This window comes from Mesocricetus auratus, unplaced genomic scaffold (genome assembly GCF_017639785.1).
Source record: "Mesocricetus auratus isolate SY011 unplaced genomic scaffold, BCM_Maur_2.0 Super-Scaffold_6730, whole genome shotgun sequence".
In the NCBI taxonomy this organism is placed as follows: domain Eukaryota; kingdom Metazoa; phylum Chordata; class Mammalia; order Rodentia; family Cricetidae; genus Mesocricetus; species Mesocricetus auratus.
Window position 1 is genome coordinate 56,579,831 of NW_024429184.1, and position 23,697 is coordinate 56,603,527.

The 23,697-nt window shown below is 35.3% G+C and overlaps 1 long non-coding RNA gene across 1 annotated transcript in view; it reads right to left on the reverse strand.

The window, feature by feature from the left end:
• The window catches only part of LOC121138760, a 90,510-nt gene that overhangs the window by 19,704 nt on the left and 47,109 nt on the right, over positions 1 to 23,697 (reverse strand). Inside the window, exon 2 of the long non-coding RNA XR_005875619.1 lies at positions 4,721 to 4,797. This is a non-coding gene — a long non-coding RNA (uncharacterized LOC121138760). The remainder of the gene's footprint in view (positions 1 to 4,720; positions 4,798 to 23,697) is intronic.

Below are 23,697 nucleotides of genomic sequence, written 5' to 3' on the forward strand. Positions count from 1 at the left end.
AACAACATAATCTGCATATAAATTTTTTTGTCTTTTTTTTATTTTCCAGTTTAAATTTAGATAAGAAACAAGGTTGCTTCACAAGTCAGTTCCAGGTCCCTCTCCCTTTCCCTCCCCTCCTCCTGTGCCCTCCCCCCAACCCCCCCCGTTATCCCCTCATTCCTCCAGGGAAGGTAAGGCCCTCCATGGGGGTGTCCATAGTCTGTCAATTCATATAAGGCAGGGCCTAGACCCTTCCCCAAGAGTTCAGGGTGAGAGTGCACCTCACATTGTTTTGGTACTGTATCAGTTATATTCTTACCTTCTGTGGTGGTTTCAATGAGATTGACAACTGTAGTTTCATATATTTCAATGCTTAGTCTCCAATTGGTGGAACTTTTTTGGAAGTACTAGAATATGTAGTCTTATTGGGGGAAGTGTGGACTCAAAACTATTCCAATTTGTTGATGTTTTCTCTTACTCATGTTTATTGTCTCAACATGCAAACTCTCAATTACTGTCATACAAACACACAGACATATAGATATAGATATAGATGCCAGTTGCATAAATGGGTGTATACATGTCATTCACAGACATTTTATTATGTATACACACACACATATGTATATATATATATATAAATGACAACTGGTGTCTTCTATTATTTGTACCAGTTCAATATTAAATTATAAATTTAATTCCAGGAAAAAGTCATTATAAGCAGATTTTAAATGCTTGAAAAACATTGAGATAGAATAAATATTTTCTAAGACAAAAAGGTTTTAGTACATCTTGAGCATAGGTGTTCAGCTTCTTAGTTTATGACTGAGAACAGAAAATTTTCAACTGTATAGTAGTGTGCACATGCCTTTAATCTAGCACTCAAGACACAGAGGCAAGCAAATCTCCCTGCTTGAGACCAGACTAGTCCACAGAATAAGTTCCAGAACAGCCAGAGCTACATAGAGGACCCCTGTCTTGAGTCTGTCTTGAAACTCAAACCCAAAATGAAAGAAAAGAAAAAATATCATGATTGGTACAAAAGAAAATATGTATGAAAATCTACAGGATATGATGCTCTACAAGTCTGCAAAGGTTTAGAATACAGACACTATGCCATTCTAAGGGTCTCAAACTTTATCTGGGAAGAGAATCTCACAGACAATTTCTCAGTCAGTGTGTACTTTATAACACTATTCAGACATATGCTAGGTTAGATGGATACAGGTGACAAAAAGCCACATATGGTGATATATTTTTTATGATTTATTAAAGCCACTGGAGCTCAAAATAGCAAAGCAGCCATAACAGTTAGCCACAGAAGCCAGGCAGTAGTAGCATGCACCTTTAATTCCAAGACTCAGGAGACAGGAGCAGATGGATCTTTCTGAGTGAAAGGCCAACCAGGCCTTCACAAGATTGAATCAGTCTAAAAGAGTAACAGAGCACACACCTTTAATCCCAGGACTCATGAGAGGTATTTAAAACTGGAATAGGGTCTCAGAGCTGGCATTCATTTTCCAGTCACATTGAGGGCATGACTGCTTTGTTCCTCTGATCTTCAGATTGAAGCTTTAACCCCTATATCTGTGTGTAGTTTTTATATTTTGTACTATAGACAAGAGCCATGCCCATAATTTTATCTGCTGTCACTGGACCAATGCAGTGTCACTGACAAAACAATAAACTCAAGCATGAAAAATTATATTGTTTGTGGATTTGAAGTTCTATTTGTTTGCTTAATATTGTATGGATGTTGACACCTGGGTAAGCACACACTGAAATCAGACACATGGAAGCTTGACAAACTGACCAAAGGATATTTTTTTCTTATTTGTCAGTATTTAACTTTTGACTCCAAAGGCTTCAGAAAGAAAAAACAAAGCACACAATACAAATGAAAAAAATACTGAAAACTACACAATACTGCAGAAGTTAGGAGTCAATATGCTATCCAATCTTGAGTACTCTGATTAACACCCATGCCCATAGGAATCCATACTATAAAAACGTCATCTTTCATAGTAATGAATGTATAACCTCCTCAACAGGACATCATTTATAACAACTAGGAAGCAATTCTTTACCTGTAAATTTGAAATCATGAATCCCTCTGTACCCTTCTGTGAGAAAGGCCCCCATAATATTTAATCTCAGAAATTCCATTAATTATGTAAGTAGCAAGTGGGATAGTTTGCTATAATTATACTACTGTGTGAATGAAATAAATTTCTGAGATGATTATTCTTCTCTAAGGACAAAATTATCTTGGGTAAGGTTCCAAGGTGTTCGGTTTTCTATATTAATTTCTCATTGTGACAGGCTAGATAGAGAACTGGTGTTGCCAAAAGAGCATGGGTACCATGTCTGAGAGGCCTTCAAACTTAACATGTTAACACAAGATTTTATGTATCTAATTTCCAAATTGAAGTTCAGGAAATTACCCAAAAATGCATCTGGTCCATCAATATAAATAACTGTGATCAAATGTGTGTTGTTATTGATCACTCACCAATATAAATATTCTGTCTTCTTAAATCCTTACAGCAATGGATTTAAAAATATTTTTCTTATATCTTACATAGAACTTTTCTTGTGAGAACCAGCTCAATTGTGTTGTCTTATTCAGCCTTGTTTTAAACATCATTATTCATCATATGATCTTCAGAAATAGTTTGTCAAATGTGCTTAATGAGGAAGGCACTACAAGTCAAGAGGTCATAAAAAAGGAGAAGAGATCTAGCTTCTCAGAATACTGAAACTACTTTAATGGCTCAGGGATTTTTTTTCCACACGCAAGTGTATTTTCTTTTGATGAAATAGTCCTACTATGTTAAGATTTGGACAAACATTTAAGTTTGATTTCAAAATACTTGTTAGCCCAACTTGCCACCATTTTTAAACACCTCTTGTTAATGTGAAAAGGGTGTCAAAGCACAACAATCTATCAAACAGACAGTAGGTTTGAAGTATCAAGTTTACTGGTGGTATGTTTGTGTGTTTTGCAGTTTCCAGACAATTGCTTACTGGTGGAGATTTAGAGAACAAGAAAGGAAGGCAGAGAAGGAAGATGGGGGGAGAGAGAAGAAAAAGAAGTGGCATACTATAAATACATGTTTGAGGAAAATCAATTTGGCTATCTTATCTCCAATGCTAGGAACATGGTGAAAGGGTGAATTATTGACCATATATTGTGTATATTATAGAGTGTGTTACAGAAAAAAATGAAACTTCTAGAAAATATTGATAGAGATATAAGAGGAGATTTGCAAGGAGTAGAGAGCCATGCAATTTTGGAGTGTAATGATGATGCTTTGTGGTATCTGAAAGCCAGAGAGGCAAGAAAAAGAGGATAGGAATTCAGTTTGGGTACTAGTATCTGAGAACCAAGAGTTCCTACGTTTGGTGGAAGTAGATGGATAATCAAGCTACAAAGGTTTCTGTGGTCTTATTGTAGAGCCATGAACAAAGATAAATTTTCTTGAGACAGGACCAATGATAGACCAGAGAAGTTGTGCCAAGCCTACCTCAGTAAATAAATCCATTAAAAGACAGATGAGAAGTTACTTACACAGGCATGGAAGAGCTGGACAACTCAATTGCTGCTAAAGTTCACTGTACATGTGAAGACTCTTGTAAACTGCATCCTTGGAGCACACTGGAAAGCAGCTTTACCACACAGCACTCATAGCAATTGATACTTCCATATGTAGCAATGAGGACAAGGCCTCATTGTCTACCTTTCCATTTCCCACTGGGAGGGAAAATAAATTTGTTCTTCTGCTGTCATATTATTTTCTATGTCTTCAAAGCAGGAGATATTGACTATGCATAATGATAAGGGTGGATCTTTTTTTCCTAAATCACATGATAACCTATTATGGAAAATTTTCATAGTAACATCTAAAAATAATTGTTTTGCCCAAATTTCTAGGTATACCTTATCCTAGCCAAATTCACATTTAAAAGTGACCAACACAGCTGGTAAGAGAATTCTGCAGACCTGTAGGGGGTTGCTGATGCATACTCCCTAAAACAAAAGAAAGATTATGAAGCATAAATGCACTTCTGTAAAAATCGTAGAGCAACCCACACATATGTGCCTAGTATTCTATTTTGATGCCATGTCTTTTAAAGAATATCTGCAGTAGGAATTGGCATAACTAGAAAAAATCATCCTGAGTGAGGATAACCAAAACCAGAAAGACAAATACAATATGTACTCCCTCATAAGTGCATACCAGATATACAGCAAAAGATACCCAACCTACAATCCATAACCCCAGAGAAACTTGAACCCACTTCCAGCAACATATGAAAGCAGATTCAGAAATCTACAACTAACCAATGGGCCAAGCTCCTAGAGTACAATCAAAGCAAGAGAAGAGCAAAAATATAAATAAAGAGCCAAGACCATGATGGGGAAACTCATAGACTCACCTGACCCAAGAGAATGAGACACCACTGACTCAGGTCTGACAAATGGGGAACCTGGATAAGTCTGAACTAGATTCCCTTAATATAGGTGGCAATGCTGTGACTGGGACAATATATGAGGCCACTGGCAGTAGGTCCAAGATCTAACACTAATGCACAAACTGACTTAGTGGAGCCCATTGTACATAGAGAGCTACCATGCCCAACCTAGACACAGGGATGTGGGGATGGAGAGGTGCCTTGGTCCTGCCTCAACTAGATAATGGGACAGATTTAGTAGACTTCCTATGCGAGAACTTACCCTCTCAGTGGAGCAGATGAGAACAGCTGGAGTGGAGGGAACAGGAGGAAAGGATGGAGGGGGAAACTGCGATTGGGCTGTAAAAAAAAAATAAATTAATAAAAAAAAGAAAAGAGAAATTTGTCTAGTGAAGGACAATAACAAAAAACAAACAAGCAAGCAAACAAACAAAAAAGGATAATGGCAGAATATACCAGAAGTGAGTGAGGCAAGAGTGTAACAGAATAAGATCCGTACTGGTAAATACCAATTTGTTCCCCAAATCTTCACAAGGAAAATGGTAAGTTTAGTCATACTAATCATACCCAGGGAGTCTGAATAAATCCTCAGGATAAAGTCACCTGACTCTACCTCACTATTCTGCCTCTCCAGAACAGCACAATGAGAAAAAAAAGGAATCAAAAGTGGATATTGAACACTGAATGTCCCTACTCTATGTGATATATCTCCATTCACAGGGCTTGCCATGGTGTAAAGAATTAGCTTCATGCAAAGAGGATAAGACACTGGAAAATATATTGAACTAAGCAAATTATGAGTACAAATATGATCTTTGAAATTAGTATTTAAGATAATTTTAGGGCTATATTTAAGAAGAGTTAACAGTCAAATTCAAAAGAAAGTATTATTTGTGTGACAAACTATAAGCAATTTATTTAATATATTGTTTATTTGATGTTTAAACAAGTCACACGCTCAAAGAGAGTTTCTTACACATCACCCATCTTTTAGAGATAATATTACACAAAATTTCTGTTCTGTTAGTGCCCTTCAGTAATAAATACCTTTTAATGATTACAGAAAGAAATCTGCCAGTGAATTGTAATGTTTGCTCAAGTCCCATCTGTGTCTTCCCTCTTATCAGATACTTTAGCTTCCTAGACTGGTTCATTCTCTCAGACATCAGAATTCACTTATAACTGAGACACAGCCATCTCAACATCAGTGCTGTGAGTAAGATACTGAAAGCGGCAATACATAGTCTCATTGTTCAAGCATGCACAACCAAGTGGAAAATGTTCTGCTAAATATAAAATGAGATTCATGGGAAAATATGACATATTAAAATATTCCTTAATTTTCTCTTGTTCAATGGGTGAAAAATAGACAAATATTTCTACAAACACCTATTGCTACTGTTCATGGTGGCATATTTGTAATAGCTTGGGCTACAAAATAAGTTCCAAATCATGGGCTATAGAATGAGTACCAATTTCCAGAAACAACAAGCAAAATTCTGTTGCACACTATTGTCACCTTAATTTAACTGTAGTTATCTTGATTCCAATATCTTTCTTCTTATCTACTGTGGATGGACCCCACTCCCCTACACACACACACATACACAGATTTAGCTCAGTTTCTCACCTATGGTTGAAGGAAAACAAAGAAATCTAAGAAAGGTAGGAAGGCTAATGGGATGGCTCAGTCATTAAGAGCAATTGCTGGTGTTGCAGAGGATCTGGGTTTGTTTCCAAGCAGTCACATGGTGGTTCAGGACCATCCATAACACATGTTCCAGGAGATCCAGTGACCTCCTCTGACCTTCTTGGGCAAAAGACATGCATGTGGGACAAGTGTATATATATATAGTCCAAACACTCACACGCATGAGAGAAAATTAATAAATATAAATCCAATTTTTTAAAACGAGGTAGGCTGGAGGCTCTTCTTTCACGTTCATGTGCATTATGCACTTCGTAATATCTAGGATCCATTCCTTAAAGCCCCTACCAGCTGAAAACTGAGATTTCAGTTCATGGTCATCTGAGAAACAGTCACCATCCAAAGCATAGTGTGAAACTTTTGTCCAAAATTTAATCTAAAATACTGTTGATTAATTCTTAGATCAAAACTTAAAACTCAATTATAGACATGTCGTACTTAAGAGCTCTAATGTCACGTTCCTTATCCAATTTTTAACTGACAAAAAAAAACTGAACAGTGGGTTCGTATAATGAACACTTTTGAAAATATGGAAAATCTCAACATTATACATTTCTTAGAATATTGACCAAATATTTATTGGACATCAATTATCTGTTGTACACAATTTTTCAAAGATCATGAGTGGTAAAGGAAGAAGAAAGGCATTATCTTTCCTTGGGGAACTTCTATTCTCATGAAGAAATGATAATAGTTGATAACTTAAAGCATTAAAACCATAAGGAAAGTGTAAATTATACATTTAATGATCAATTAAAAAGTTATGTACATCGTGAGTTTTTGAAGTCCAAAAGCAACAACGACTTTCAACTATGAGTTAACCACTTTGATGGATATGAAAAATAATTGAGAAGCACAGACCTGAGCTTGTATGTACATATGCTACTCCATTTGAAACCAAAGGAAAGTTTTAACAATGGCATGAAGGCCTTGAGAAGTCAACTCTCTCTGCAGGCTCAGTGATAGAAGTTGAAACACTGAAGTGCTGGCAGGCATTCCTGTAATACAATTTCTTTGACTTCTCTCTGAAAAAGGAAAATCTCTCTCTTTTTCTAGGCATTTCATGTAGCACGTTAATTCAGCATTAATTATAGAACATGTCAAACTGTATTTCAGTCAAAGCTCCCTGTAAGTCTCCTGGGCTTTCTTAATGACAGTAATTATAGGTCATAAAAAGAGTCGTCTAAAATTAACATTTCTCTCATGTCTTGATAGGAAAATGTAAATGGCTGAACAGTACAGATGTTTTGACTAGTAAATTTACACTTCCTTTTTAGCTTCAATGCTTGTCAAACTTCAGTGTTAAACTCCAGGGGCTGCTTCTCTCCTCTCAGGGCATGTGGAAAGGTGCTTGCACATATTCTCTGTATACTTTACTTTGCTGTTTATGGTGAAATCAAAGAGTAAATCTAGGGTTTCCTCTCTACTCAGCACACAAATTCTTTTCTAGGATGAGCAGAGGAAGTATTCAGACTTAGACAACGTGCATGGGAAAGTTGAGATAAATAATCACTGGTGATCATTGATGAGGATGATATATTAGGGTGTGAAAAAGCAGCATGCCAGGTTCCATGCATAGCTAAGTCTCCTAGCAAGCCATGTTTTATCATATACTATCAGAAAGAAAACACATAAAACCTGCTGTCAAAATTTACTTACTAGAAAATGAGAGTGGAAACATTCTGCTTTAAACAATGTTAATATCATCAAACATCCAGGGAAATATAGCAAATTAAAAGAGAATCACTTCAAAGAATAAAAGGCCTACACCTTAAGTAATAATAAATCTAATACTTGACATTCATCTCCCTAGAAAATAAAATTAGATAAACTTTTGCAAGGGCATTCAGAACAGCCAATCCAGTTTATTAATAATTTCCTGTTTTCATATTGGAAGCTCATATTATCTGGCCTCAGCCACAGTAGACCTCCACAGATATTTAATAAAGCTGCCGTCCGTAATCCTCTCTGATTACCTATAACCTTCCAGCTATAACACACACTGTGCCACAGCTCCACAGAAGGACAGCACACTGTCACCTGCTATGATGTTTGACAGCTTATTCTGTAACATCGTGCCTGCACAAAATTACTTTTTCCAAATTCATCCCTAGTTAATAATGAAAAGCAATAATGGTATTCAGCATGCGTAATATTCGAAGAAGGCAAAATGAGGCAATGGAGGGAAAAAGATTAGAGAATAACTATTATGGAAGGAAGATCAAAAATGGAATCTTGTAACACACAACAGCACTTCAATTATAATGCCATGGCAAGAGTTCTTCATATCACTCTACAAAACCTGTACCGCAGAGCCAACCTGGGAGAGATTTCACATTGTATTTACTCTAGATAGGTGATTTCTCCAGTTCATAGAGGATAACCTTTGAATAGTATATTTTTTAAATTATTCTTGGGGACTCTCTTAGGACACAGAAACAGGTAACTTTCATGGAAATGTCTAGTTATTAGAAACACATTCCTTTTCTCTTAGCTTATGGTTTGCAATAAGGTATTGTTCAGACTAAACTTTACCCAAATTCAAAAGTGCACCAAATCAAATTTAATAGTTTTTAAAATATGAAACGCCAATTTAAAAAACTCAACCCTGGGATTAGAAATAGATGTTTATTCAACTTGGGCAGCACTAAGTGTATTACATTTGTCTTCATTAAAAACAGGGAGTGACCTTGGTGGAAGATGTTACTTTCTCTTTCCTCCCTTCCTCTCCCTTTTCTTTTCCCCTCTCCTCCCTTCTGTTCCTGCCCCTTAGTAATCTTTCCCTCTTCATATTCCTTTGTTCTGTCTTTGTATGTCTTTTTCCCCTTCCCTTTCATTTATTTTAATACTTCAAACTTTCTCTGACAGTCTTTATGAACTTTCCATTTTAGGAAGATAAAACTAACTTTGTGATAAACTTATCTTCTTTAATGGACACGGCTAAAAGAAACAGTTTAATCAAGTTAGGTGATTTTATCAATTTCACAATATAATGTGTCCATGTGTCTTATGTTTACCCACACTAAAGATGCTCCACAGGTGGTGTGTTTTGCATTGCCTACTGGATATGACAAGAATACGTAACAAACTGGAACTTTAATTCTGCTCCCCTGTAATCTTTATGTCTGATGTAGTACTAACTTCCTCTTAGGACTTTATGACAAAAATGGAAGTGAGACATTTTACAATTCTGTTTGTGTTCTGTTCACATCCCATGCTTCACAACGTTTTAATATTTTAGATTTTTTATCTCGGTAACTGAGCTTGGCTATGCTTGTACTTCTTACAAACACAGCTTGCTCTTGCTTTCCTCTAGCCTAAAAAGATAATCCAAACAGAGCAGTGTATCAGAATTTGAACAACAAGTAGTTTCTTCCCTTGCTAATCTGCAATTGCTTCCAATTGATATTAAAATTAGCTTGAAATTCTTATTGAGGTGAGAAGTGTATAATTTACACAGCCTACCTCAGATATTTGTAATTCCCATGTTGCTCAGTACACTGATTTGTGACATTCCTTCTTGTTCTCAGGCTTTTATACATAGCTATCCATAGCAAATTAGCCCCAAAACACTTCACCAGTTTTTCTCCTCCTTACCATGCCTCACTCAGTTTATGTGCCCTTAGTTTGTGGATTCCTTCTCTGACTACTCAACCTACTTCTCTATTCCACATTTTGAATTCATGTACAGAGTATTGAACATTTCTTTCATAGAAACAATTGTATTTCTAATTAACTATATCACTCATTAAATATTAGCATCAATCAGTAGACTGTATTTTATATGAAAGAAGACTTGGGCTCTCTTACATGTTTAATTTTTTTCATCTATTGACTAGCAATTCATTGAATGTATATGTACATATATATATATATATATATATATATATCCATTTTTCAGTCACTGAAATGATTGTGGATTGGCTACCTATGAAATAAACTAGTAATTTTGAAGGCATGCAGATGTGTAACATATCCCTCAAATTAGATAAATTTGAAACAACATGTTGTATGTGGGTGAATAACTGTTCCAAAGGAAAAAAGGACTCAGAAGAGATGAAATAGAACTGTGTATACAATCAACCTAGGAATTAGTTTCAGATTAGGTCTTGCAGGGTCTTGTATGTATACATCAATTATGCATCATCAGTATCAATTATGTCTCATCACTAAGCCTTCTTAAGGCAAGTGCAATGACTGACCTTCTGTAGAAAAACATTCAAGCAGGTTCCAAAGACATGATCAGAGAAGAAACATGACCTAGTAAAGTCAACATGTCAAAATCACAATGTAAAGAAATAATAATAAAAATATTAAATAAAATGCTATTTCATTTATAAACTCTGAATCTTAATAATATTATATTTACTGTCAACAACCTATAAATCAAGAAAAGCATGGATCTCAAAAAAATATATATCTTATGCTCTGTAAATAAATAAGTGCCAATCAAGATTGCTTTAATCAGAAAAGATATACTTAAAATTGATATAAAATACAGTCATTTCATGATAAACAAAAACTAAGGCAGTCCTTGACCTGTTTTATAAAAATAATTGATGTAAAGACAACAAATTAACCCTTATCAAAATATCCCAAAACAATAAATATAATCTCTTACCAGAAAAAGTATAATAAACTAGAAGTGGATAGCACAAAAACATATATACTGCCCAAATATCAATAGATTCAACAGTACACTGTGGAATTTCCAGTGAGTCATTAAAGAAGCCAGATATGGAACTTAAAAACTTCTATAATCCAATGAATATGATTACACTACCTTCTAGGCATTTGACGTATGAATAAGTTTTAATTCAAACACTATAGTAATGAATGCTTATAAGAAAACATCAGGAATATCTCTAACAAATAAACTAATGATATGTAGCATGGTTCAACAAAACAATAACACCATAGCCCAAAGAACAAAATACACAGCAAAAATCAGAGCAGAAATTAATAACATCGAGACTCAGAGAATACTATATACAATTGGTTAAAAGTATTGTTTTTTTTTGAAAACTAAACCTTTAGTCTAACTGATTAAATGATATAGAGTACATTGATAAATTAGACATAAGAAAAAGGAATTGCATTCATATGACAATGATATCTACAGAATAATTTGAAAGTATTTTTTAAAATATATTAAAAACACACAAAAACAAACACACTGGGCAATTATGGCACACGCCTTTATCACAGCAGTTGGGAGGCAGAGGCAGGTGGGTCTCTGTGAGTTCACGGCCAGCCTGGTCTACATAGCAAGTTTCAGGACAGGCTCCTAAGCTACACAGAGAAACCCTGTCTCAAAAACTAAACAACAACAACACACACTATGCTGTCAAGAAGAAATGGGTACATTGCTAGATAACATGACAAAATTATGATAAATGAACACTACATAATTGAATCAAAAACTGTAAAAAACTGCTATTGATACATGATAATGAGTTTGAAACACCAATAACAAGTACTGTGGACAGAGAAAGCTAGGAACCATTCAGATACACTCTAGAAATTCATCAAAACATTCATAAGGACGTGCCATCCTTGAGATTTTTATAAATAGGGACGTAAGGAGCACTCCTAATGTCTACAACACTCCCATTTCTTTGATAATAAAAATGAGTAAGAATACAGGAAAGAAAAATATTATATTAGTTTTCCTGATGAACAGAGACAAATTCCTAGTCAAATTCTGGCAAACTTATCCAGTTTGTAAAACAGTGACAGTACCGTTTTGGTGTAACCAACAACTTTTAGATTGGTTTTGAGGCCTGTTACATAGGAGGACTTAAAAACCTGGTTTTATAAACTTATTCAAAATATAAATAAATAAAAATATTCCAGAGACCAAAGAAGGGGCCTCACTTCTAGGGCTTAGTTAAATTGACAAGGCAACAAATATCAGTTTAAAAATATATGTTTATATCCATGAAAGCATCCATCCTTAGTCAGAGAAACTTTCCGTGGGGTGGAACAAAGTGAGTGTAGTAACTCCTGCCACTTCAAGATGCTTAGAACAAACAAGTTTAGTACTAATCCATATAATTTTTAAAACTGTTTTTATAATGATTTGTTTTTATTTTATGTGCATTTGTGTTTTGTCTATATGTATGCCTATGCAATATGAGTGGTGTTTGTTTAGGTCTTATATAGGTAGCCACACCGCTGAGATATCAAGAATGTAGCTTCCCTTGTTATTTCTAGAATATATGCTCTCACATCAGATTCCCTGATTTATTTGTTTTAATAGTGTTTCTGTCCCATTTTATATAGTGTCCCCTGAGTCTCTGGTGCCAAACTTGTATTGTAGAATCACTCACTTGGACTGAGAAACCCAGTGATCAGTTTTTCTCTGCATTATGACTAGAGGCAGTTTACTGTAACAGTCTCTATACTACAGTCTCTGTTGCATAGAGAAACTTCTTTTGTGAAATTTTGGAGCTGCACTTGTCTATAAGTATAAGGATAAGTGTTGAGAGTGAAGTTAGAAATTATGTTTGCTTAGTAAAATGGCAGTAATAAGTTCTCTGTTAAGGTCATGACATCAATACTCCAGAGGATTCCATGAACAGCCATGATTTTCCTCCTTCTGAGTAGGCCTTACCCCGATTAATAACTGTTGATTACTGCTAAGAGGTGAGCACCACTATTGCACATTTTGTTATATTTCATCATGCTGGGCATTTTTATAGTCTATTGACTTTACAGCTGGGTAGAACTGCTAGTTGATTCACTTCCTTCGAAGTTCCATGGCTTCTTCTAGGATAGTGGTGTGGTTGTTTGAAAGAAAGTGGTGCCCAAAAAGAGTGGCAATTTAGGAGATATGGCTCTGTTGGAATGGGTGTGGAATTGTTGATGAAAGTGTGTCATTGTGGAGGTGGGCTTTGAGGTCTCATGTATGTTCAAGCCACAGCCAGTGCCTCAGACCACTTCCTGTTACCTGCAAACTGTTTGACCCTCATGTACTTCTCTAGCACCATGTCTGTCTACATGCCACCGTGTCCCACCAGGATGATAATGGAATTAACCTCTGAACTGTAAGTGGGCCATCCCAGTATTTTCTTTTATTAGAGTTGCCTTGGACATTGTGTCTCATTCCAGCAATAAAAATACTCACTAAGACATATGGAAATCTGTCTTCAAGGAAGAGGCTTTTAAGTCAGACCCAACTTGGATTCTCTGGGTCTTGTCTCAAAGTTCATGGTGTCTTTCTGTGATAGGAGCTTATCTTCAACCTCCTGAAAACAGTCAAGGGCAACAACAACAGTCTGTATACCCTACAGAGTTGCTTAGAGTCCTCTAAGCAACTCAATGGGTTTATTATGTGTGTTAATGAGATTTTGTGAGATAGTCTATAGCCCTTCCTGGAAGCAATGAGAGCCCAGGTAGTTTAAATTCATGTAACCTATGTATGTATATCCATACACATAAATTAATCTATGTTATATGTAATTTGGAATAAGTAAAAATAATGATGTGATTCTTTATGGCTTTTTGAAACATCCTTCTTGCTATTACTTGCCCCCACCACATCTCCTGTATTGGCCTGGCTAAGTCACCCCCCCATAAGCACCCCAATTTTTCCCTACCAACTCTGGGCACTCAGCAACTCCTTATGCCAGATCAGTCCTCCTTGTATAGTCAAGTACATTCTGTGTTCTGTCTCAACCTTATGAATCTGACTGAACCCCCACTGTCTATATCTTCCCCATTTCCTAAGTAAACACTTATTTCTTCAAACAGAACCATTCTTGCCCGAAGAGTCCCATCTTCACCTTATCTAACCTGTGGGTATAGGCTATTGTCACATGCTATGTACCAGGTCAGTCTGCAGATGTATAAGCAATAATATATATGTGCCTAAGTCTTCCAATAAAAATATTATAAATGGTCAAGACAGTATGTCTTCCCTCCAAATCAAGCACTCCTAGAGAAATGTTTTTCAGTGAGAGTTACCTAGATGAACCCCAGCATACAGAACTTAAAGGTCATCAAAAATTCCATCAAAGAATTAGATTAGTTTAATGAAGACACTAAAAAGTAGCTCAGTGAATGCAATGAGAAAGTAAAAAAAAATCTAAGTGATATCCAAGAAAACCAATTGTAAATCTGAATGAAACAACAAAGTCAATAAAAAATTTCAGTAACAAATTCAAAGAAAAAGAGATAGAGAGATAGAGATTCACACACACACACACACACACACACACACACACACACATGGAGAGAGAGAGAGAGAGAGAGAGAGAGATTGAATAGAACTAAATCTCAAATGAAGGTGGAATTGAAAAACTCAATAACCTAATTAGGTAACAAAAAGGAAATTCTTATAAGTAGACTGGATCAAGTAGTAGATGGAATATTAAAACTTACTGATAAAATAGGGAAACCAGAACAAAAAATAGTATGAAAAATGTTTAAAAGCACAGAAAAGTAGTAACAGATTATGCTGATTTAGTAAACTGGTAGTTATAGAATCTCATATAATATAATCTCAAAAAAGGAAATAATCATGGTAAAAAGTAAACATTGGAAATGAACACGTAGGAAATGTAGGACACCATGAGAATGCAAAGTCTGTGAACTATAGGCACAGACGTCAGAAGAATCCCAGGTCACTAGCATGGACCATATATTCAACAACATCTTAGAATAGAACTTCCCAAAAGTAAGGAAAGAGATGCCCATGCAGAAACACACACACAACACAAAAATAAAATAAAAATACAGAGAACATCAAACAGACCAGATGAAACAAATACCCAAGACATTTCATAATTAAAATACCAAAATATAGAACAAAGAATTTTGAAAACTGTGAGAAAATAAAAAACAAGTCACATATAAAAGAAAGACATAAGAATAACATCACATTTCTCAGTGAAAACTTTGAAAGAAGGAAGTGCCTGAACCAATGTATTTCAAGTTTTAATATAACATGACTGCCATGTTTACTACTATACCCAACAAAATTATCTGCCACAGTTGAAAGAGAAAAAAAAGTACCATGATTAAAACAGGCAAAAGTATTTATATACAGCAGATCAATCATAAGCAGGAAGCAATACTTCAAGCTGAAGAGAAAAATTATAGCTAGGAGTTTGTAGGAAAAAATGAAGTTATATTTACATATCATAATTTTATGCTTTCGGGTGAACAACAAAACTGTAATGATGCAGGTTACTTTACATGGATGGGCCCAATGGAATGATTCCCATGCTTCAATGAATGTTTCCCATATCCATGTACATGCGGGAAGCACTAATTTTACATAGATGATTATATTTAAAAAAATAAACTACATGGGATCGGAAGAAGAATTTGTTGAGGGGTATCTTACTGGAATTGGAGAGGGAAAAGTGATACATGGTCACTGTATACATGTATAGATTACTCTAAAATAAAGAAAATATCTTAAATAGTTGATCAGGTGCATCCCACTCATCAGTATTGTAAATGCTTTTGTATACATATATACTTAGCAAATTGTAAGTGTGCTTGTATACTAAAGAGCTAACCTTAAACACCTTCGTGATGTATTATTAGAAAAATTATCGCTTTTTAATCTTGAAATGAAAATTAAGACAGAGTGGTCAACTCTGAATGTCATCTTCCTCAAGGTAAGTATGAGACCTAGTCCAAAGGACTTTTAAGGATATTGGTATAAATGTATTTTAATGGAAGTTGTATTTTTTAAAATTTGTAACAGATTGGTTTGCTTCAAAAGAAGCACACCTGGTCATAAACTTGTCTTCTCCATTCTTTTCCAAAGTGAATTTGAGTCTAGTGTTTAACAGTTCATTCAGTGAAGACTAGAGTCTATAGCACAGAGGACAAAGGCTCCCCTTTTAAGGTCATTTGCTCAAACAGTAGCCAGCTAAGCCAGAGCTTAACTCTTCTGACTCAAGTTGCACACATTTACAATACATATTTCACTTTAAAAGGTGCTAATTTATGTCTCCTTGCCAATCGAGAACATGTTCTGTAATGACCTTCAAAACAGCAAAGATGTCAGCAAACACATACAGACATTATTGTTCCTTGATTAGAATGACCTTATCAATAGTTTAATATTTTTTGGCTTACCACTGCAAATACACTTACGAATATGTCCTATTCGTGTATCAATTTTATTCAGCCAAGATCAAATGAACCTCGTGACTTGGAATACATGAAATTCATGTTTGCCTATTTGTCTCCCAAGATTTGACCAAGTGTAAGCATTGTAAATAAACCTTACCTCACTCTCCAACTTAGCTGCTCAGTGATGACTGTTTATATTCACAGTCTTTGGTTAAAAAAAAAAAAACAAAAATTTAGGTTAGAAAATCAAATATAATTTTCTTTTCCCCCAAAAGATAAATATGTTTATTTTTTAAAAATCTATTTCCAGTTGTGCTACATATAATTAATTGTGCTAATAGATTTTCTTGTTTAGTTATACATGTTTTTTCAGTAAAATAATGATACGATTCATTTTAATACTTCAAACAACTTTCTACAGGTATATATTTTGGAGATTGTTTATCTTTCATTTCAATTTTCTAATAAAGCATAGCATCTAAGATATTTTTCCTCACTAGCACAGACAGTGAGATCAACAATTAATAAATGGGACCTCCTGAAACTGAGAAGCTTCTGTAAGGCAAAGGACACAGTCAGCAAGACAAAAAGGCAGCCCACAGAAAGGGAAAAAATATTCACTAATCCCACATCTGACAGAGGGTTGATCTCCAAAATTTACAAAGAACTCAAGAAGCAAGTCTCCAAAACACCAAAGGATCCAATTAAAAAGTGGGCTGCAGAACTAAATAGAGAATTTTCAATAGAGGAGTCTAAAATGGCTGAGAGGCACTTGAGAAAGTGCTCAACATCCTTAGCCATCCAGGAAATGCAAATCAAAACAACTCTGAGATACCATCTCACTCCTGTCACAATGGCTAAAATCAAAAACACCAAGGACAATTTATGCTGGAGAGGATGTGGTGAAAGGGGACACTCCTCCATTGCTGGTGGGAGTGCCAGCTGGTTCAGCCACTTTGGAAATCAGTATGGAGATTCCTCAGAAAAATGGGAATAAACCTACCACAAGATCCAGCAACTGCACTCTTAGGCATATATCCAAAAGATGCCCATTTATACAATAAAGATGTCTGTTCCACTATGTTCAGCATTATTTGGAAGCAACTTAGATGTCCCTCAACCGAAGAGTGGATAGAGAAAATGTGGTACATTTACACAATGGAGTACTATTCAGCAGAAAAAAACAATGGAATCCTGAGATTTGCAGGCAAATGGATGACACTAGAAGAAACCATCCTGAGTGAGGTAACCCAGTCACAAAAAGAGAAACATGGCCTGTACTCTCTCATATATGGATTTTAGACATAGATCTGGGGAATGCCAGCCTACAATCCCATGGCCAGAGAGTCTGAGAAACAGAAACATCATTCAGTGGCTGATGGAAGAGGCAGACTCCCTCTGTTAAGTACTGAGCTGAACTCAAGAAAGCCAGTAACAGAGAGGGAGGACTGATGACCAAAGAGATTAAGACTGGGCTGGTTTAACCCCAAGAAACAGCTGACCTGACAAAGGTTAGCTCTTGAATCCCAGGCATCAGCCTGGGAATCCAGCATGGGACTGATCAAGACCCCCTGAATGTGGGTGTCAGTGAGGAGGCCTAGGTAATCTATTGAGCCTTGGGCAGCAAATCAGTACTCATCCTGAGTATACACATGGACTTTGGACTCCCATCGAACAATGTGAGGTGCACTCTCACCCTGAACTCTTGGGGGGAGGGTCTAGGGCCTGCCCTGTATGAAATGACAGACTATGGACACCCCCATGGAGGGCCTCACCCTCCCTGGGGAAATGAGGGGATAGTGGGGGGGTTGGGGGGGAGGGCACAGGAGGAGGGAAGGGAAAGGGAGAGGGACCTGGAACTGACTTGTGAAACAACCTTCTTTCTTATCTAAATTTAAACTGAAAAATAAATTTAAAAAAAGATATTTTTCCTTCAGTATTTAAATAGGAAACTTGAAGATTATTTGTTCACGAGACCAGCAAGTCACATAGGAAGTCGTGATATTGTTGAGACTGTTTACTGTTTCAAACAGACACTTTTCTTTCTCATTTGCTGAACTTTGGTATTATCAGACAAATACTGTTCTGGATTCTAAGATTCATCATTGACATTATTCTACCAAAATACTCAAAAGAAACCAGTGGAAGAAAACAGAAACATTAAAGGGCAGCCCTTGAAAAAGTAGAGCTATTTCTCTTGAAAATCTTCATGGGTATCATGATGTTTGATACTGACATTAAAATTGACAGAATTCTGAATGGCCCACGCCATAAACAGCATTAGCATGTTTGTAAGGAGATCCTTAGATTTCTTAAAATTTGGGTCAGTAGACCCATCTTAAATCTGGGGTAACACAGTCCCATGGGATGAAATCCTCTACTAAACATGGAGAAAGAAAACTGACCTCCTTGATCTACATTACCTCATTGAAGATAAAATATGACCCCTCCTTTAGGTTCCTGATGTCATGCTATCCATGACAATAGACGGTACCCTCAAACTGTGCACCAGAATAAATAATCGTGTTTTTTAATTAGCTTCATTATGTCAGGAATGTTACCAAAGCAATAAAATAAGAAATGCACGTAAAAGTGGCATTCGTGACACATGATGGATTACAGTGGGAACTCTGGTAGGAAATATCCATGAAGGCTGTGGTCTGTTTATTTCTCTTCTTTTGGGGGAATCACACAATGGACTTTGCTTTCTTGTACTTTCTTAGTCTAAGTCTGATGAAGGATATTCTCTTCAGCAAAAAGAATTACAAATAGTGAACAAATAGTTTCAAATAAACCTGCTATGAGTGTTCTTTCATAGACTGGAAAATTTGCTTAGGCATAATTTTGGAACTGTATCCTATAGTATGGGGCACTCAGTTATGAATTTCCATGCTATGATCATGAAGGAGTCTGTTTAGTTTTCCAGATTTCGTGTGCATTTAGCGACATAAGGTGTCATATTGTCCCTTCAGTCCATTCCCTCCATGCTAGTGTTCCCCTGCTATTCAGAGAAACATGGTCTGATAAACAAAGTATGAAACTATAATTGTTGTCAGTGCATTAAAGATTTATGCTTTATATCTATTTATAAGCAAAAGCAGAAAGTTTCCATGTGGGAATTATGGGATGAGCCAAACATCATAAACTGTAGTTGCTCTGTAAGTGCCAATAATTCAACATGCATAAAAAATGTGGTCTCCATGTCCATTATAAATATGAAGAACTATCAAGCCTAAGCTGAGTTAGACAAATATATCTTTTTAACTAAAGCTTCAATTCAAAGTTACCAAGACTTGAAAGTATTTTTAAAATAGAGAGCATCATGTTTCCACAATTTAGTGTAATCTTTTTTAATTTTTAAAGAATTCATGTGTGTGGCGTTTTGTTTTTCTGCACATATGTCTGTGAACCATATGCATGTCCAGTGGCTAGGAAAGTCAGAAAATGGCATTAGATATATCAGAGCTGGAAATATTGAAGGTTATGAATTGCCATGTGGGTGCTGGGGAGCTGAAGCCACATCCTCAGCAACAGCAAGTACTCTCAAATGTGGAGTATCTCTCTAGCACTTACCAAGTTAATTTTTCTGCTTGGGTAACCAGGAACCAGAGACTAGGTGGCCTGGAGATCAAAGCACTACTTGTTCAAAAACAACAAACAAACAAACATCAATAAAATGTCTCCTAATGGTATTCGGCTATACTCATAAATCAGAGTCTTACTTAGTCATCAGAGACTTTCTCTGGCAGCAGATGGCAACAGATGAAGAGATCCACAACAGACTGTTTGCAAAGAGCGAGTCTATATGTGAGATCTCTATCAAATTCCTCTCCTCAAAGCTCAGGTAACACAGGGGAAAAGGAGGCAGAAAGAGTGTAAGAGCCAGAGGAGGGAGGGTGAACACTGACAAAGCAAAGCCCCCAGAATTTACTAAGGTACACATAGACTCACAGAGACCAAAGCAGCAAGCACAGGGCCTTTATGGGTCTGAACCAGCTTCTCCAAATACATTATAGCTTTTAGCTTATCATTTTTATGGAACTCCTGAGTGTGAGAACAGGTGGGTCTCTGATTCTTGTGCCTGCCCTCAGAACTCTTCTGTTGAGTCGCCTTATCCAACTTTGATTTGATTTTTTTCTTATTATATTTTATTTTGTCATGCTTGGTTATTATCTCTTAAAAGCCTGTTGTTTTCAAAAGATATACAGAAAGGTAGTTGATCAGGAGGGGGAGAAAAGGCATGGAGGAACTCGAAGAAGTAGACGGAGGGGAAATTATAATCAGGATATACTATATAAGAAAATAGTCTGTTTTCAATGAAAAGAAAAATAAAAATCTAGAATTCTAAAACATTATATAATGTGTAAACATCATCATTACATTATTGTTGACATAATATGTATAATTTTAGTTGTTCCCTTATTAAACATTTGGTAACATTCCAAGTACTTTTTTATTCCTTTTTGTAGTTTCCCATTTTAGTCTTTTGCAAGATAATAAAAACAAAGTTTGATTTTGTTTTATAAGAGACTTTGTTTAGGTTATTTTACTAACAATGCTTTAAAGTAAAGTTGAAAAATCAAATAAAGAAAATTGTCACATATATATAAGAGATAATTATGTTTCACCATACATATCTGGTAATAATACAACAGAATGATAATGACCCAGGAACCATTGTCTAGCCTTTAAGTTGTATTGTTCTTCTGTATCTCTATAACACTAAACAATGTACATTGGGTGTGATATTAAAACTGTCTGCTTGATTAGGCCTTAACCATTGATATTCTAAGCATTGTCCCAACATAGTTGTTTATTAAAACATGTAGAATGTTGTGGAATTACGACAATGTAGACAGTGTAAAATATAAGCAAATGTATGAGAAAAACTGAGTTAAGTTCAATCATCAATGTGAAACACTTCGCTTATTTTGTGACTTTGCTATATCACCTGCTGATTTTCTCCCTTAATGTATTGTCACAACCTACACTTAGTCACTGAAATGTCTGCTGAGACACTGTAGAAAACCCATATTTCCTGGGCTGGGGATTTAGCTTAGAGATAAAACACTTGCCAAATTTACATGAAGCACTTATTTCAGTTGACATAAATAAATAAGTATATGCATTCTAAAAACTCAACATGTCTTTTTCAAGGATCATGTATTTCATTCTGTCCAATATGTTATTTCTGAAAACACTGTGATTTTCTAATCCATAATATTTGATCTTTATGACCTTCATGTAATTCAGCATATTTCTTTAAATATAAATACTCCATTCGCATAAAGAAATCCTACAATTAATTTAGCATATCATTTTAAGACTCAGTAAAAACAAACTAATTTTGAAGTACACAAGGATAATGAAGTAAAAGGCTGATGTGAGGACACAGTGATTTTCATTTATCTCATCAAGACAAATCATCACAAGGTGTAAGACTAATCACAGTCCAGCTATGTTCACTTGAAGTCTTTTGTTTCATCCAAAGCTACACACCTCTGCCCATTTTCTCCTGAAAATCACATAAGAAAAACTGTTCCTGTTATAAATATTTTTGTTCTTAATTTTAGAAAATTATTTATTTTATTTTAATGAATAATGCTATGCATAATTATTATATACAACTATTTTTACATCATAAAATCACTAACTCAAGCTCACTATACACATTTGCTTACATACCGTCTGATGGAAGTGCCCAAAATCTACCTTCTAGAAATTGCTAAAATCAAAGTACATGTTTAACATTTACAGCTAGCATGCCTTACAGTTGCCATCTCCACCTTAAATCTCTCACAGAATTGCAAAGTCACTTTTTAGACATTTGACAGAAACAGACATTTTGGTCCTTCACAACAGTTAAATAAGGAAGTGGCATAAGCCTGTGGTAGGAGGTGGGATTCCAGAGAAGATTCTGTGTGCAGAGACATATGCAACGGGATAGAAAAACATAGGTCATGTGTTCTCTTATACAAAACAGAGTAAAATTCCTATGAACCACATCAGCAAACACTTTGCATTGGAAACAATTACTAGTTTCAAAAGTCAGCGTTTTCTCTAAGTCAATTTAATGGTACTATTTAAGAAACCTAAGCACTTCTTTGTGTTTACACTTTTATGTATGCTTGAACGATGCAAGCAGTATGTACAATTGTATTCAGTGAACCTAATGGTACTTGACACTTTCTAGTATACAACCCTTGCCCTTTGTACTGTTAAATGTGTAACTGCCTGAAGTGAGAGATATTTCAGGTCATAAAACAAGAGTTGGCTGGATAGAAACAGCTCGACTGAAATTAATGGGTTTCAAGCTATCATATTTTAGAATATATTTAATTTATTTAATTTAATTTTAAATTGAGTTCATTTCTCAGAAAAATTCTTAAGAGCATAGTTAATTAGCAAAGGTCCAAATTTTCTGGCGGATTCTAATTTGATGAGGGATTTCTTCAGGGCTCTTGATTGCAATATTTGATGTTTTCAAAATCAGAAGTTCAAAGTCCAAGCCTAAAGCTGCGAGCCAACTGCACAAATGTATTAGAGAAAGGGCATACATTAACAAGAATGCAACTGCGGATTAGCGTTTAAAAATAAATTTATTAAATTTAATCACAGAACACTCTAGTTTTTTCAGGTGTCATCAAAAAATTCATAAAAATACAAGGCATTCAGTTAAATGAAAATTTGAAAAACAGCAGTGAACAAAGTATTCCCCCATCCTTTGGACATTATATGTATCTGATTGATCACCTTAGAAAGGTTTATTTAAGTTGCCCATTTAAAGACTGAAGAAAGATGTCTTGAATATTTTCGTTTTATTAGAAAATTAAGTAAAATTACTTGGAAAACTTAAACCCATTTTAAATGCACTTAGTCTTTCCTATAATAATGTAAATAGACTAAAAAAAGCACTTCACCCTGAAACGTTGTTTGATCATTTCTTTCTTATTAAAAATATCTTTACAATTAAAGTTGAAAAGTTATCAGCACAATTAACAATATATAGCAGTACTCTAAATAGTCTTTAAAAAACATATTTATCACTGGGAAGCAAAGAAATATTTTTCTTAAGTTAATTTGTGCTTTGTTTTGACCAAAGTCTGTCAATATAAATGGTTTATCACGTGCCAAGAGCATATGTTGGAGAACAAGTTGAGAGCTATTTATGATGCTTACACTGAGGAAAATCTTGAGAGACAAGTGGATAAACATGAATGTCTTGTATTACTAGGCACATGGCTTGTTTATATTTTTAAGTAATAAATGGAAGTACAATATTAGTAAATGTTTCTGCAATGGTAACTCTCAAAATATTAAAACTTTGAGAAGGGTCATTTCAACTGTAGAGCTATAAGTCGCTATTATGTTTACAAAAATATTTGCAGTTGTGAGGGCCATTAAAATAATGGCATGTGGATTGGCATGGGACAATA